Genomic DNA, 13,639 nt, shown 5'->3' on the forward strand with positions numbered 1-13,639 from the left:
TCCTCCTCATGCATTGTCCTCTTGGTGCAGCTGATTGCCTGACCTATGGTCCTCCTCTCACACTCTCATCAGGGTGCTGCTGCCTAGTTGTCCCAGGACCCATCTCTCACACTCTCCTCTAGATGCTGCTGATAGACTGACAAGGGACCTCCTCTCTCATTCTCCTCTCGGTACTGCTGACTTTCTGTCCTAGGGACCGCCTCTGACACTATCTGTTATGTGCTTCTGACAGCCTGTCCCAAGGTCCTCCTCTCACGCTCACCTCGCGGAGCTGCTGACTGCCTGTCCCAGGTCCCTTCTCTCGCAATCTCCTCTGGGAACTGCTCTTTGCCTGACCTAGGATCCTCCTCTCGCACTCTCATCTAGGTGCTACTAATAGCCTGTCCCAGGGTTATCCTCTCCCGCTCTCCTCTAGGTGCTGCTGACTTTCTTTCGCAGAGTCCTCCTCGCGCACTATCCTCTAGGTGCTGCTGACTGCCTATCCAAGTTTCCTCCTCTCGTACTCTCCTCTAGGTTGCTCCTGACTAACTTTCCCAAGGGTCTTCCTTTCGCATTCTTCTCCAGGGGCTGATGATTGCCTGTCCCTAGATCCTCCTCTCACACTCTCCGCTAGGTGCTTCTGACTGCCAGTTCCATGGTCCTGCTCTCACGCTCTCCTCTAAGAGCTGCTGATAGCCTGTACCAGCTTCCTCCTCGCACACTCTCCTCTAGGTGCTGCTGACTTACTGTCCAAGGGTTATCATCTCATATTCTCCTCTAGATGCTGCCGACTGTCTTTGCTAGAGTCTTCCTGACACCCTATCCTCTAGGTGCTGATGAAGGCCTATCCAATTTTCCTCCTCTCGTACTCTCCTCTCGATGCTCATGAGTATCTTTCCCAAGGGTCCTCCTCTCGCACTCTCCTCTTGGACCTGCTGACTGCCTGTGCCAGGATACTCCTCGTGCACTCTCCTCTAGATGTTGCTGACTGCCATTCCAAGGTTCCTTCTCTTGCACTCTCCTCTGGGAGCAGCTGACAGCCTTTCCCAGGGTCCTCCCCACGCAAACTCCCCTATGTTCTGCTGACTGCCTGTCCCAGGGTCCACTTCTTACGCTCTCCTCTAGGTGCTGCTGACTTTCTGTGCCAGGTGCTACTCTCAAGCTCTCCTCTCAGAGCTGCTGACTGCCTGTGCCAGGGTCATCCACTCGCACTCTCCTCTAGATGCTCCTGACTTTCTGTGCAAGCACCTCCTCTCACGCTCTCCTCTCGGAGCTGCTGACTATCTGTGCCAAGGTAATCCACTCGCACTCTCCTCTAGGTGCTGCTGACTGCCTGTCCTAGGGTCATCCTTTCGCACTCTCCTCTAGGTGCTGCTGAGTTTCTGTACCTGGGTCCTCCTCATGCAACCTCCTCTAGGGGCTACTGACTGCCTGTCCCAGTGTCCTCAATGCGCACTCTCATTTAGCTGCTGCTGACAGCTTTTCACGTTTTCCTCCTCTCAAACTCTCCACTAGGTGTTTCTGATTCCCTGACCTAGGGGCCTCCTCGTGCACTCTCCTCTAGATTTTGCTCATTCCCATTCCCAGGTTCCTTCTCTTGCACTCTCTTCTGGGTGCAGCTGAACGCCTGTCCCAGGGTCCTCCTCTCACGCTCTCCTCTCAGTGCTGCTGACTGCCTGTGCATGGGTCTTCATCTTGCACTCTCCTCAAGGAGCTGCTGACTGCCGAACCCAAGTTCCTCCTCTCATGCACTCCTCTAGGTGTTGCTGACTGCCTGTCACAGAGTCCTCCTCTCACACTCTCCTCTAGGTGCTGCTGACTGCCGGTTCTAGGGTCCTTCTCTTGCACTCTTTTCTTGGAGCTCCTGACTGCCTGTCCCAGGGTCCTCCTCACGCACAGTCCTCTAGATGCTGCTGTCAGCCTCTCCCAGTGTCCTCCTCTCGCACTTTCCTCTAGGTGCAGCTGATTGCCTGATCTATGGTCCTCCTCTGGCACTCTCATCAAGATGCTGCTGCCTGCCTGTCCCAGGACCCTTCTCTCGCACTCTCCTCTGGGTGCTGCTGATTGCCTGTCCGACGGTCCTCCTCTCGCACTCTCATCTAGCTGCTGCTAATAGACTGTCCCAAGGTCCACCTCTCACTCTCTCCTCTAGGTGCTGCTGATAGCCTGTACCAGTTTCCTCCTCGCGCACTCTCCTCTAGGTGCTGCTGACTGCCTGCCTTAGTATCCTCCTCTTGCACCCTCCTCTAGTTGCTGCTGACTGTCTGTCCACAGGTTATCCTCTCGCACTCTCCTCAAGGTGCTGCTGACTGCCGGTCCCAAGGTCCTAATCTCGGAGCGGCTGAATACCTGTCCCAGGGTCCTCCTCACTCACTCTCCTCTCGGTGCTGCTGACAGCCGGTCCTAGGGTCCTCCTCTCACACTCTCCTCATTGAGCTGCTGACTGATTGTCCCAGGTTCCTTCACTTGCATTCTCCTCTAGGAGCTGCTGACTGCCTGTCCCTGGGTCCTCCTCCTGCACTCTCCTCTAGGCGCTACTAATAGCCTCTCCCAGGGTTATCCTCTCCCGCTCTCCTCTAGGTGCTGCTGACTGTCTTTCGCAGAGTCCTCCTCGTGCACTATCCTCTAGGTGCTGCTGACTATCTTTCCCAAGGGTCCTCCTCTCGTATTCTCGTCCAGGTGATGATGACTGACTGTCCCAGGATCCTCCTCTCACACTCTCCGCTAGGTGCTTCTGACTGCCAGTTCCATGGTCCTGCTCTCACGCTCTCCTCTAGGTTCTGCTGACTGCCATTCACAGGTTCCTCCTCTCACACGATCCTCTGGGAGTAGCTAACAGCCTTTCCCAGGGTCCTCCCCACGCACTCTCCCCTATGTTCTGCTGACTGCCTGTCCCAGGATCCTCCTCTGATGCTATCTGCTAGGTGTTTCTGACGGCCTGTCCCAAGGTCCTCCTCTTGCGCTCTCCTATCGGAGTTGCCGACTGTCTGTCCCAGGGTTATGCTCTTGCACTCTCCTCTATGTTCTGATGACTGCCTGTCCCAGGGCACTTCTCTTGCACTCTCCACTATGGGCTTCTGATTGCCTGACCTAGGGTCCTCCTCTCACACTCTCCTCTAGGTGCTGCTGACTGCCGGTTCTAGGGTCCTTCTCTTGCACTCTTTTCTTGGAGCTCCTGACTGCCTTTCCCAGGGTCCTCCTCACTCACAGTCCTCTAGATGCTGCTGTCAGCCTGTCCCAGTGTCCTCCTCTCGCACTTTCCTCTAGGTGCAGCTGATTGCCTGATCTATGGTCCTCCTCTGGCACTCTCATCAAGATGCTGCTGCCTGCCTGTCCCAGGACCCTTCTCTCGCACTCTCATCTAGCTGCTGCTAATAGACTGTCCCAAGGTCCACCTCTCACTCTCTCCTCTAGGTGCTGCTGATAGCCTGTACCAGTTTCCTCCTCGCGCACTCTCCTCTAGGTGCTGCTGACTGCCTGTCTTAGATTCCTCCTCTTGCACCCTCCTCTAGTTGCTGCTGACTGTCTGTCCACAGGTTATCCTCTCGCACTCTCCTCAAGGTGCTGCTGACTGCCGGTCCCTAGGTCCTAATCTCGGAGCGGCTGAATACCTGTCCCAGGGTCCTCCTCTCTCACTCTCCTTGAGGTGCTGCTGACAGCCGGTCTTAGGGTCCTTCTCTCACACTCTCCTCATGGAGCTGCTGACTGATTGTCCCAGGTTCCTTCACTTGCATTCTCCTCTAGGAGCTGCTGACTGCCTGTCCCTGAGTCCTCCTCATGCACTCTCCTCTAGGTGCTACTAATAGCCTGTCCCAGGGTTATCCTCTCCCGCTCTCCTCTAGGTGCTGCTGACTGTCTTTCGCAGAGTCCTCCTCGCGCCCTATGCTCTAGGTGCTGCTGACTGCCTATCCAAGTTTCCTCCTCTCGTATTCTCCTCTAGGTTGCTCCTGACTATCTTTCCCAAGGGTCCTCCTCTCGCATTCTCGTCCAGGTGATGATGACTTACTGTCCCAGGATCCTCTTCTCACACTCTCCGCTAGGTGCTTCTGACTGCCAGTTCCAGGGTCCTGCTCTCACGCTCTCCTCTAGGTTCTGCTGACTGCCATTCACAGGTTCCTCCTCTCGCACGTTCCTCTGGGAGTAGCTAACAGCCTTTCCCAAGGTCCTCCCCACGCACTCTCCCTTATGTCCAGCTGACTGCCTGTCCCAGGATCCTCCTCTGATGCTATCTGCTAGGTGCTTCTGACGGCCTGTCCCAAGGTCCTCCTCTTGCGCTCTCCTATCGGAGTTGCCGACTGTCTGTCCCAGGGTATGCTCTTGAACTCTCCTCTATGTTCTGATGACTGCCTGTCCCAGGGCACTTCTCTTGCACTCTCCAATATGGGCTTCTGATTGCCTGACCTAGGGTCCTCCTCTCACATTCTCCTCTAGGTGCTGCTTATAGCCTGTCTCAAGGTCCACCTCTCACATTGTCCTCTAGGTGCTGCTGACTGCCTGCCCCAGGGTTTTCCTCGCGCTCTCTCCTCTTGGTGCTGCTGACTGCCTGCCCCAGAGTCCTAACCTCGCACTCTCCTCTTGGTGCTGCTGACTGCCGGTTCTAGTGTCCTTCTCTTGCACTCTCCTCTAGGAGCTCCGGACTGCCTGTCCCAGGGTCCTCCTCATGCATTGTCCTCTAAGTGCAGCTGATTGCCTGACCTATGGTCCTCCTCTCACACTCTCATCAGGGTGCTGCTGCCTAGTTTTCCCAGGACCCATCTCTCACACTCTCCTCTAGATGCTGCTGATAGACTGACAAGGGACCTCCTCTCTCATTCTCCTCTCGGTACTGCTGATTTTCTGTCCTAGGGACCACCTCTGACACTATCTGCTATGTGCTGCTGACAGCCTGTCCCAATGTCCTCCTCTCACGCTCACCTTGCGGAGCTGCTGACTGCCTGTCCCAGGACCCTTCTCTCGCACTCTCTTCTCGGAGCTGCTCTTTGCCTGACCTAGGTCCTCCTCTCGCACTCTCCTCTAGGTGCTAATAATAGCCTGTCCCAGGGTTATCCTCTCCCGCTCTCCTCTAGGTGCTGCTGACTGTCTTTCGCAGAGTCCTCCTTGCGCACTATCCTCTAGGTGCTGCTGACTGCCTATCCAAGTCTCCTCCTCTCGTACTCTCCTCTAGGTTGCTCCTGACTAACTTTCCCAAGGATCCTCCTTTCACATTCTTCTCCAGGGGCTGATGACTGCCTGTCCCTAGATCCTCCTCTCACACTCTCCGCTAGGTACTTCTGACTGCCAGTTCCAGGGTCCTGCTCTCACGCTCTCATCTATGTTCTGCTGACTGCCATTCACAGGTTCCTTCTCTCGCACATTCCTCTGGGAGCAGCTAACAGCCTGTCCCAGGGTCCTCCCCATGCAATCTCCCCTATGTTCTGCTGTCTGCCTGTCCCAGGATCCTCCTCTGACGCTGTCCTCTAGGTGCTGCTGACTGCCTGTGCAAGGGTCCTCATCTTGCATTCTCCTCAAGGAGCTGCTGACTGCCGAACCCAAATTCCTCCTCTCATGCACTCCTCTAGGTGTTGCTGACTGCCTGTCACAGAGTCCTCCTCTCACACTCTCCTGTAGGTGCTGCTGACTGCCGGTTCTAGGGTCCTTCTCTTGCACTCTTTGCTTCGAGTTCCTGACTGCCTATCCCAGGGTCCTCCTCACGCACAATCCTCTAGATGCTGCTGTCAGCCTGTCCCAGTGTCCTCCTCTCGCACTCTCCTCTAGGTGCAGCTGATTGCCTGATCTATGGTCCTCCTCTGGCACTCTCATCAAGATGCTGCTGCCTGCCTGTCCCAGGACCCTTCTCTCGCACTCTCCTCTGGGTGCTGCTGATAGCCTGTCCGACGGTCATCCTCTCGCACTCTCATCTAGCTGCTGCTAATAGCCTGTCCCAAGGTCCACCTCTCACTCTCTCCTCTAGGTGCTGCTGATAGCCTGTACCAGTTTCCTCCTCGCGCAGTCTCCTCTAGGTGCTGCTGACTGCCTGTCTTAGATTCCTCCTCTTGCACCCCCCTCTAGTTGCTGCTGACTGTCTGTCCACAGGTTATCCTCTCGCACTGTCCTCAAGGTGCTGCTGACTGCCGTTCCCAAGGTCCCAATCTCGGAGCGGCTGAATACCTGTCCCAGGGTCCTCCTCTCTCACTCTCCTCTCAGTGCTGCTGACAGCCGGTCCTAGGGTCCTCCTCTCACACTCTCCTCATGGAGCTGCTGACTGACTGTCCCAGGTTCCTTCACTTGCACTCTCCTCTAGGAGCTGCTGACTGCCTGTCCCTGGGTCCTCCTCATGCACTCTCCTCTAGGTGCTACTAATAGCCTGTCCCAGGTTTATCCTCTCCCGCTCTCCTCTAGGTGCTGCTGACTGTCTTTCGCAGAGTCCTCCTCGTACACTATCCTCTAGGTGCTGCTGACTGCCTATCCAAGTTTCCTCCTCTCGTATTCTCCTCTAGGTTGCTCCTGACTATCTTTCCCAAGGGTCCTCCTCTCGCATTCTCGTCCAGGTGATGATGACTGACTGTCCCAGGATCCTCCTCTCACACTCTCCGCTAGGTGCTTCTGACTGCCAGTTCCAGGGTCCTGCTCTCACGCTCTCCTCTAGGTTCTACTGACTGCCATTCACAGGTTCCTCCTCTCGCATGTTCCTCTGGGAGTAGCTAACAGCCTTTCCCAGGGTCCTCCCCACGCACTCTCCCTTATGTTCAGCTGACTGCCTGTCCCAGGATCCTCCTCTGATGCTATCTGCTAGGTGTTTCTGACGGCCTGTCCCAAGGTCCTCCTCTTGCGCTCTCCTATCGGAGTTGCCGACTGTCTGTCCCAGGGTTATGCTCTTGCACTCTCCTCTATGTTCTGATGACTGCCTGTCCCAGGGCACTTCTCTTGCACTCTCCACTATGGGCTTCTGATTGCCTGACCTAGGGTCCTCCTCTCACACTCTCCTCTAGGTGCTGCTGACTGCCGGTTCTAGGGTCCTTCTCTTGCACTCTTTTCTTGGAGCTCCTGACTGCCTTTCCCAGGGTCCTCCTCACTCACAGTCCTCTAGATGCTGCTGTCAGCCTGTCCCAGTGTCCTCCTCTCGCACTTTCCTCTAGGTGCAGCTGATTGCCTGATCTATGGTCCTCCTCTGGCACTCTCATCAAGATGCTGCTGCCTGCCTGTCCCAGGACCCTTCTCTCGCACTCTCATCTAGCTGCTGCTAATAGACTGTCCCAAGGTCCACCTCTCACTCTCTCCTCTAGGTGCTGCTGATAGCCTGTACCAGTTTCCTCCTCGCGCACTCTCCTCTAGGTGCTGCTGACTGCCTGTCTTAGATTCCTCCTCTTGCACCCTCCTCTAGTTGCTGCTGACTGTCTGTCCACAGGTTATCCTCTCACACTCTCCTCTAGGTGCTGCTGACTGCCGGTTCTAGGGTCCTTCTCTTGCAATCTTTTCTTCGAGTTCCTGACTGCCTATCCCAGGGTCCTCCTCACGCACAGTCCTCTAGATGCTGCTGTCAGCCTCTCCCAGTGTCCTCCTCTCGCACTCTCCTCTAGGTGCAGCTGATTGCCTGATCTATGGTCCTCCTCTGGCACTCTCATCAAGATGCTGCTGCCTGCCTGTCCCAGGACCCTTCTCTTGCACTCTCCTCTGGGTACTGCTGATTGCCTGTCCGACGGTCCTCCTCTCGCACACTCATCTAGCTGCTGCTAATAGACTGTCCCAAGGTCCACCTCTCACTCTCTCCTCTAGGTGCTGCAGATAGCCTGTACCAGTTTCCTCCTCGCGCACTCTCCTCTAGGTGCTGCTGACTGCCTGTCTTAGATTCCTCCTCTTGCACCCTCCTCTAGTTGCTGCTGACTGTCTGTCCACAGGTTATCCTCTCGCACTGTCCTCAAGGTGCTGCTGACTGCCGTTCCCAAGGTCCCAATCTCGGAGCGGCTGAATACCTGTCCCAGGGTCCTCCTCTCTCACTCTCCTTGAGGTGCTGCTGACAGCCGGTCCTAGGGTCCTCCTCTCACACTCTCCTCATGGACCTGCTGACTGACTGTCCCAGGTTCCTTCACTTGCACTCTCCTCTAGGAGCTGCTGACTGCCTGTCCCTGGGTCCTCCTCATGCACTCTCCTCTAGGCGCTACTAATAGCCTGTCCCAGGGTTATCCTCTCCCGCTCTCCTCTAGGTGCTGCTGACTGTCTTTCGCAGAGTCCTCCTCGTGCACTATCCTCTAGGTGCTGCTGACTGCCTATCCAAGTTTCCTCCTCTCGTATTCTCCTCTAGGTTGCTCCTGACTATCTTTCCCAAGGGTCCTCCTCTCGCATTCTCGTCCAGGTGATGATGACTGACTGTCCCAGGATCCTCCTCTCACACTCTCCGCTAGGTGCTTCTGACTGCCAGTTCCAGGGTCCTGCTCTCACGCTCTCCTCTAGGTTCTGCTGACTGCCATTCACAGGTTCCTCCTCTCGCACGTTCCTCTGGGAGTAGCTAACAGCCTTTCCCAGGGTCCTCCCCACGCACTCTCCCTTATGTCCAGCTGACTGCCTGTCCCAGGATCCTCCTCTGATGCTATCTGCTAGGTGTTTCTGACGGCCTGTCCCAAGGTCCTCCTCTTGCGCTCTCCTATCGGAGTTGCCGACTGTCTGTCCCAGGGTTATGCTCTTGCACTCTCCTCTATGTTCTGATGACTGCCTGTCCCAGGGCACTTCTCTTGCACTCTCCACTATGGGCTTCTGATTGCCTGACCTAGGGTCCTCCTCTCACAATCTCCTCTAGGTGCTGCTCATAGCCTGTCTCAAGGTCCACCTCTCACATTGTCCCCTAGGTGCTGCTGACTGCCTGCCCCAGAGTCCTCATCTCGCACTCTCCTCTTGGTGCGCCTGACTGCCTGTCCCAGGGTTTTCCTCGTGCACTATCCTCATGGTGCTGCTGACTGCCTGCCCCAGAGTCCTAACCTCGCACTCTCCTCTTGGTGCTGCTGACTGCCGGTTCTAGTGTCCTTCTCTTGCACTCTCCTCTAGGAGCTCCGGACTGCCTGTCCCAGTGTCCTCCTCACGCATTGTCCTCTAGGTGCAGCTGATTGCCTGACCTATGGTCCTCCTCTCACACTCATCAGGGTGCTGCTGCCTAGTTGTCCCAGGACCCATCTCTCGCACTCTCCTCTAGATGCTGCTGATAGACCGACAAAGGACCTCCTCTCTCATTCTCCTCTCGGTACTGCTGACTTTCTGTCCTAGGGACCGCCTCTGACACTATCCGCTATGTGCTGCTGACAGCCTGTCCCAAGGTCCTCCTCTCACGCTCACCTTGCGGAGCTGCTGACTGCCTTTCCCAGGTCCCTTCTCTCGCAATCTCCTCTAGGAGCTGCTCTTTGCCTGACCTAGGATCCTCCTCTCGCACTCTCGTCTAGGTGCTGCTAATAGCCTGTCCCTTGGTGCATCTCTCACACTCCCTTTTAGGTGATTCTGACTGCCTGTCCCTGGGTCCTCCTCACGCACTCTCCTCTACTTGCTGCTGACTGCCTATCCCAAGTTCGTCCCCTCATACACTCCTCTATGTGCAGCTGACTGCCTGTCCCACAGTTCTCCTCTTGCAATCTCCTCTAAATGTATATGACTGCAGGTTCTAGGATCCTCCTCTCGCAGTCTACTCTATGAGATGCTGACCAACTGTCCCAGGGTCCTCCTCGCGCATTTTCCTCTAGGTGCTGCTGACTGCCAATCCCAGGTTCCTTCGCTCGCACTCTCCTCTGGGAGCAGCTGACAGTCTGTCCCAGGTTCTTCCCCTCTGACCCTCCTCTATTTGCTGCTGACTTGCTGTCCCAGGTACCTCCTCTCACACTATCCATTATGTGCTGCTGACTCCCGCTCCCCAGGTCCTCCTCGCGCACTCTCCTCTTGGAGATGCTGACTGTCTGTCTCAGGGACCTCCTCTCGCACTCTCCTCTCGGTCCTGTGACTGCCTGTCCTACGATTCCCCTCTCACACTCGCCTCTAGGAGATGTTGACTGCATGTCTCAGGATACCCCTCTCAAACTCTCCTCTAGGAGCTGCTGACTGCCTGTCCCAGGACCCTTCTCTCGCACTCTCCTCTAGGTGCTGCTGACTGTCTTTCCAAAGTCCTCCTCGCGCACTCTCCTCTATGTGCTTCTGACTGCCTATCCAAGGTTCCTCTTCTCGTGCTCTCCTCTTGGTGCTGCTGACTATCTTTCCCAAGGGTCTTCCTCTCGCACTCTCCTACAGCTGCTGCTGATTGCCCGTCCCAGGGTACTCCTATCACACACTCCGCTAGGTGATTCTGACTGCCAGTTCCAAGGACCTCCTTTCGCACCCACCTCTAGGAGCTGCTGACTGCCTCTCCCAGGGTCCTCCTCATGCACTCTCCTCTAGGGGCTGCTGACTGCCATTTCCAGTTTCCTTCTCTCGCATACTTCACTGTGAGCAGCTAACAGCCTGTCCAAGGATCTTCCCCACCCACTGTCCCGTATGTTCTGCTGACTTTCTGTCCCAGGGTATTGCTCTCATGGTATCCGCTAGCTGCTGCTCCCTGCTGTCCCAAGGTCCTCCTCTCGCGCTCTCCTCTCGGAGTTGCTGACTGCCTGTTCCAGGGTCCACCAATCGCACTCTCCTCTAGGTGCTGCTGACTGCCTGTCAAGGGTCCCCCTCTCTCATGCTCTCTCACTCTCCTCTAGGAGCTGCTGACGGCCTGTCGCAGGATTCTCCTCTCGCACTCTCCTCTATGTTCTGCCAACCGCCTTTCCCAGGACCCTTCCCTTGAACTCTTTTCGATGATCTGCTGCCTGCCTGCCCCAGGACCCTTCTCTCGCACTCTCCTCTAGATGCTGCTAATTGACCGAACTGGGGTCCTCCTATTGCACTCTCCTCTAGTTGCTGCTGAGTGCCTGTCCCAGTGTGCTTCTCTTGCACTCTTGTCTAGGTGTTGATGACTGCCCATGCCAGGTTTATCCTCTCGCACTCTCCTCTAGGTGCTGCTGACTACCTATCCAAGGTTCCTCCTCTCGAACTCTGCTCTCAGAGATGCTGACTCTCTGTCTCAGTGACCTCCTTTCACACTCTCCTCTAGATCCTGTGACTGCCTGTCCCAGGGTCCTCATCTCGCACTCTCCTCTCGGAGATGCTGACTGCCTGTCCCAGGATACCCCTCTCAAACTCTCCTCTATGATTTGCTGACTGCCTGTCCCAGGACCATTCTCTCGCACTCTCCTCTAGGTGCTGATGACTGCCTGTGCCAGGGTTATCCTCTCGCACTCTCCTCTATGTGCTTCTGACTGCCTATCCAAGGTTCCTCCACTCGTACTCTCCTCTAGGTGCTCCTGACATTCTTTTCCAAGGGTCCTCCTCTCACACTCTCCTCCAGCTGCTACTGACTGCCTGTCCCAGGGTACTCCTATCACACTCTTCGCTAGATGACTCTGACTGCCAGTTCCAAGGACCTCCTTTCACACTCTCCTCTAGGATCTGCTGACTGCCTGTCCCAGGGTCCTCCTCGTGCATTCTCCTGTAGGTGCTGCTGACTGCCATTCCCAGTTTCCTTCTCTCGCGCACTCCTCTGTGAGCAGCTGACAGCCTGTCCCAGGGTCTTTCCCATGCACTGTGCCATATGTTCTGCTGAATTTCCCAGGGTATTGCTCTCATGGTTTCCGCTAGCTGCTGCTCACTGCCTGTCCCAAGGTCCTCCTCTCGTGTTCTTTTCTCGGAGCTGCTGACTGCCTGTCCCAGTGTCCATCAATCACACTCTCCTCTAGGTGCTGGTGACTGCCTGTCGCAGGATCCTCCTGTCGCAGGGTCCTCCTCTCGCACTCTCCTCTATGTTCTGCTGATAGCCTTTCCCAGAGCCCTTCCCTCGCTCTCTCTTCTATGATCTGCTGCCTGCCTGTCCCAGGATCCTTCTCTCGCACTGTCCTCTAGGTGCTGCTGACTGACTGTCCTAGTGTCCTCCTCTTGCACTCTCCTCTAGGTGTTGATGAGTGACTGTGCCAGGTTTATCCTCTCGCACTCTCCTCTAGGTGCTGCTGACTGGCTTTCCCAGAATCCTCCTCGCGCCCTCTCCTCTATGTGCTGCTGACTGCCTATCCGGGTTCCTCCTCTCGTACTCTCCTCTAGGTGCTCCTGACTATCTTACCAAGGATCCTCCTCTGGCACTCTCCTGCAGGTGCTGCTCACTGCCTTTACCAGGGTCCTCCTCTCACGTTATCCGCTAGCTGCTGCTGACTGCCAGTGCCAAGGTACTCCTCTCGCGCTCTTCTCTCGGCGCTGCCGACTGCCTGTCCCAGGATGCTCCTCTCACGCTTTCTTCTAGGTGGTGCTGACTGCCTGTCCAAGGGTCCTCCATTCGCACTCTCCGAAAGGAGCTGCTGCCTGCCTGTCCCAGGGTCCCCCTACGCACTCGCCTTTAGGTGTTGATTACTGCCAGTCCCAGGTTCCTTCTCTCGCACTCTCCTCTGGGAGCAGCTAACTGCCTGTCCCAGGGTCCTCCTCTCATGCTCTCCTCCAGGTGGTGCTGACTCCCTGTCCTAGGCTCCTCCTCTCACACTCTCCTATGGGAGCAGCTGACAGCCTGTCCCGGGGTCCTCCTCACGGACTCTTCCCTATGTTCTGCTGACTGCCTGTCCCAGGGTCCTCCTGTCACGCTCTCCTCTCGGTGCTGCTGACTTTCTGTCCCAGGGACCTCCTCTCACACTATCCGCTAGGTGCTGCTGACTGCCTGTCCCAAGATCCTCCTCTCACGCTCACCTCACGGAGCTGCTGACTGCCTGTCCCAGGGCCCTTCTCTTGCACTCTGCTCTAGTTGCTGCTGCCTGCTTGTCCCAGGACCCTTCTCTCATACTCTCCTCTAGATGCTGCTGTTTGCCTGACCTAGGGTCCTCCTCTTGCACTGTTGTCCAGGTGTTGCTAATAGGCTGTCCCATGGATCATCTCTTACACTCACCTTTAGGTGATTCTGACTGCCTGTCCCAGGGTCCTCCTCGCGCACTCTTCTCTACGTGCTGCTGACTGCCTATCCCAAGTTCGTCCTCTCATACACTCCTCTAAATGCAGATGACTGAAGGTTCTAGGATCCTCCTCTCGCAGTCGCCTCAACGAGATGCTGACTACCTGTCCCAGGGTCCTCTTCGCGCATTCTCCTCTAGGAGCAGCTGACTCCCATTCCCAGGTTCCTTCACTCGCACTCTCCTCTGAGAGCAGCTGACAGCCTGTCCTAGGTTCCTCCTCTCTCACTCTCGTCTATTTGCTGCTGACTTTTTGTCCCAGAGACCTCCTCTCACACTATCCAATATGTGCTGCTGACTTTCTGTCCCAGGGTCCTCCTCTCGCACTCTCCTCTCAGAGATGCTGACTGCCTGTCCCAGGATATCCCTCTCAAGCTCTCCTCTAGGAGCTGCTGACTGTCTTTCCAAAGTCCTCCTTGCTCACTCCCCTCTATGTGCTTCTGACTGCCTATCCAAGGTTCCTCCTCTCGTACTCTCCTCTCGATGCTCCTGACTATCTTTCCCAAGGGTCCTCCTCTCACACTCTCCTCCAGCTGCTGCTGACTGCCTGTCCCAGGGACCTCCTCTCACACTGTCCAATATGTGCTGCTGACTCCCTCTCCCAAGGTCCTCCTTTCATACTCTCCTCTAGGAGCTGCTGATTGCCTGTCCCAGGG

The sequence above is a fragment of the Carcharodon carcharias genome, chromosome 7 (genome assembly GCF_017639515.1).
Source record: "Carcharodon carcharias isolate sCarCar2 chromosome 7, sCarCar2.pri, whole genome shotgun sequence".
Classification (NCBI taxonomy): Eukaryota; Metazoa; Chordata; class Chondrichthyes; order Lamniformes; family Lamnidae; genus Carcharodon; species Carcharodon carcharias.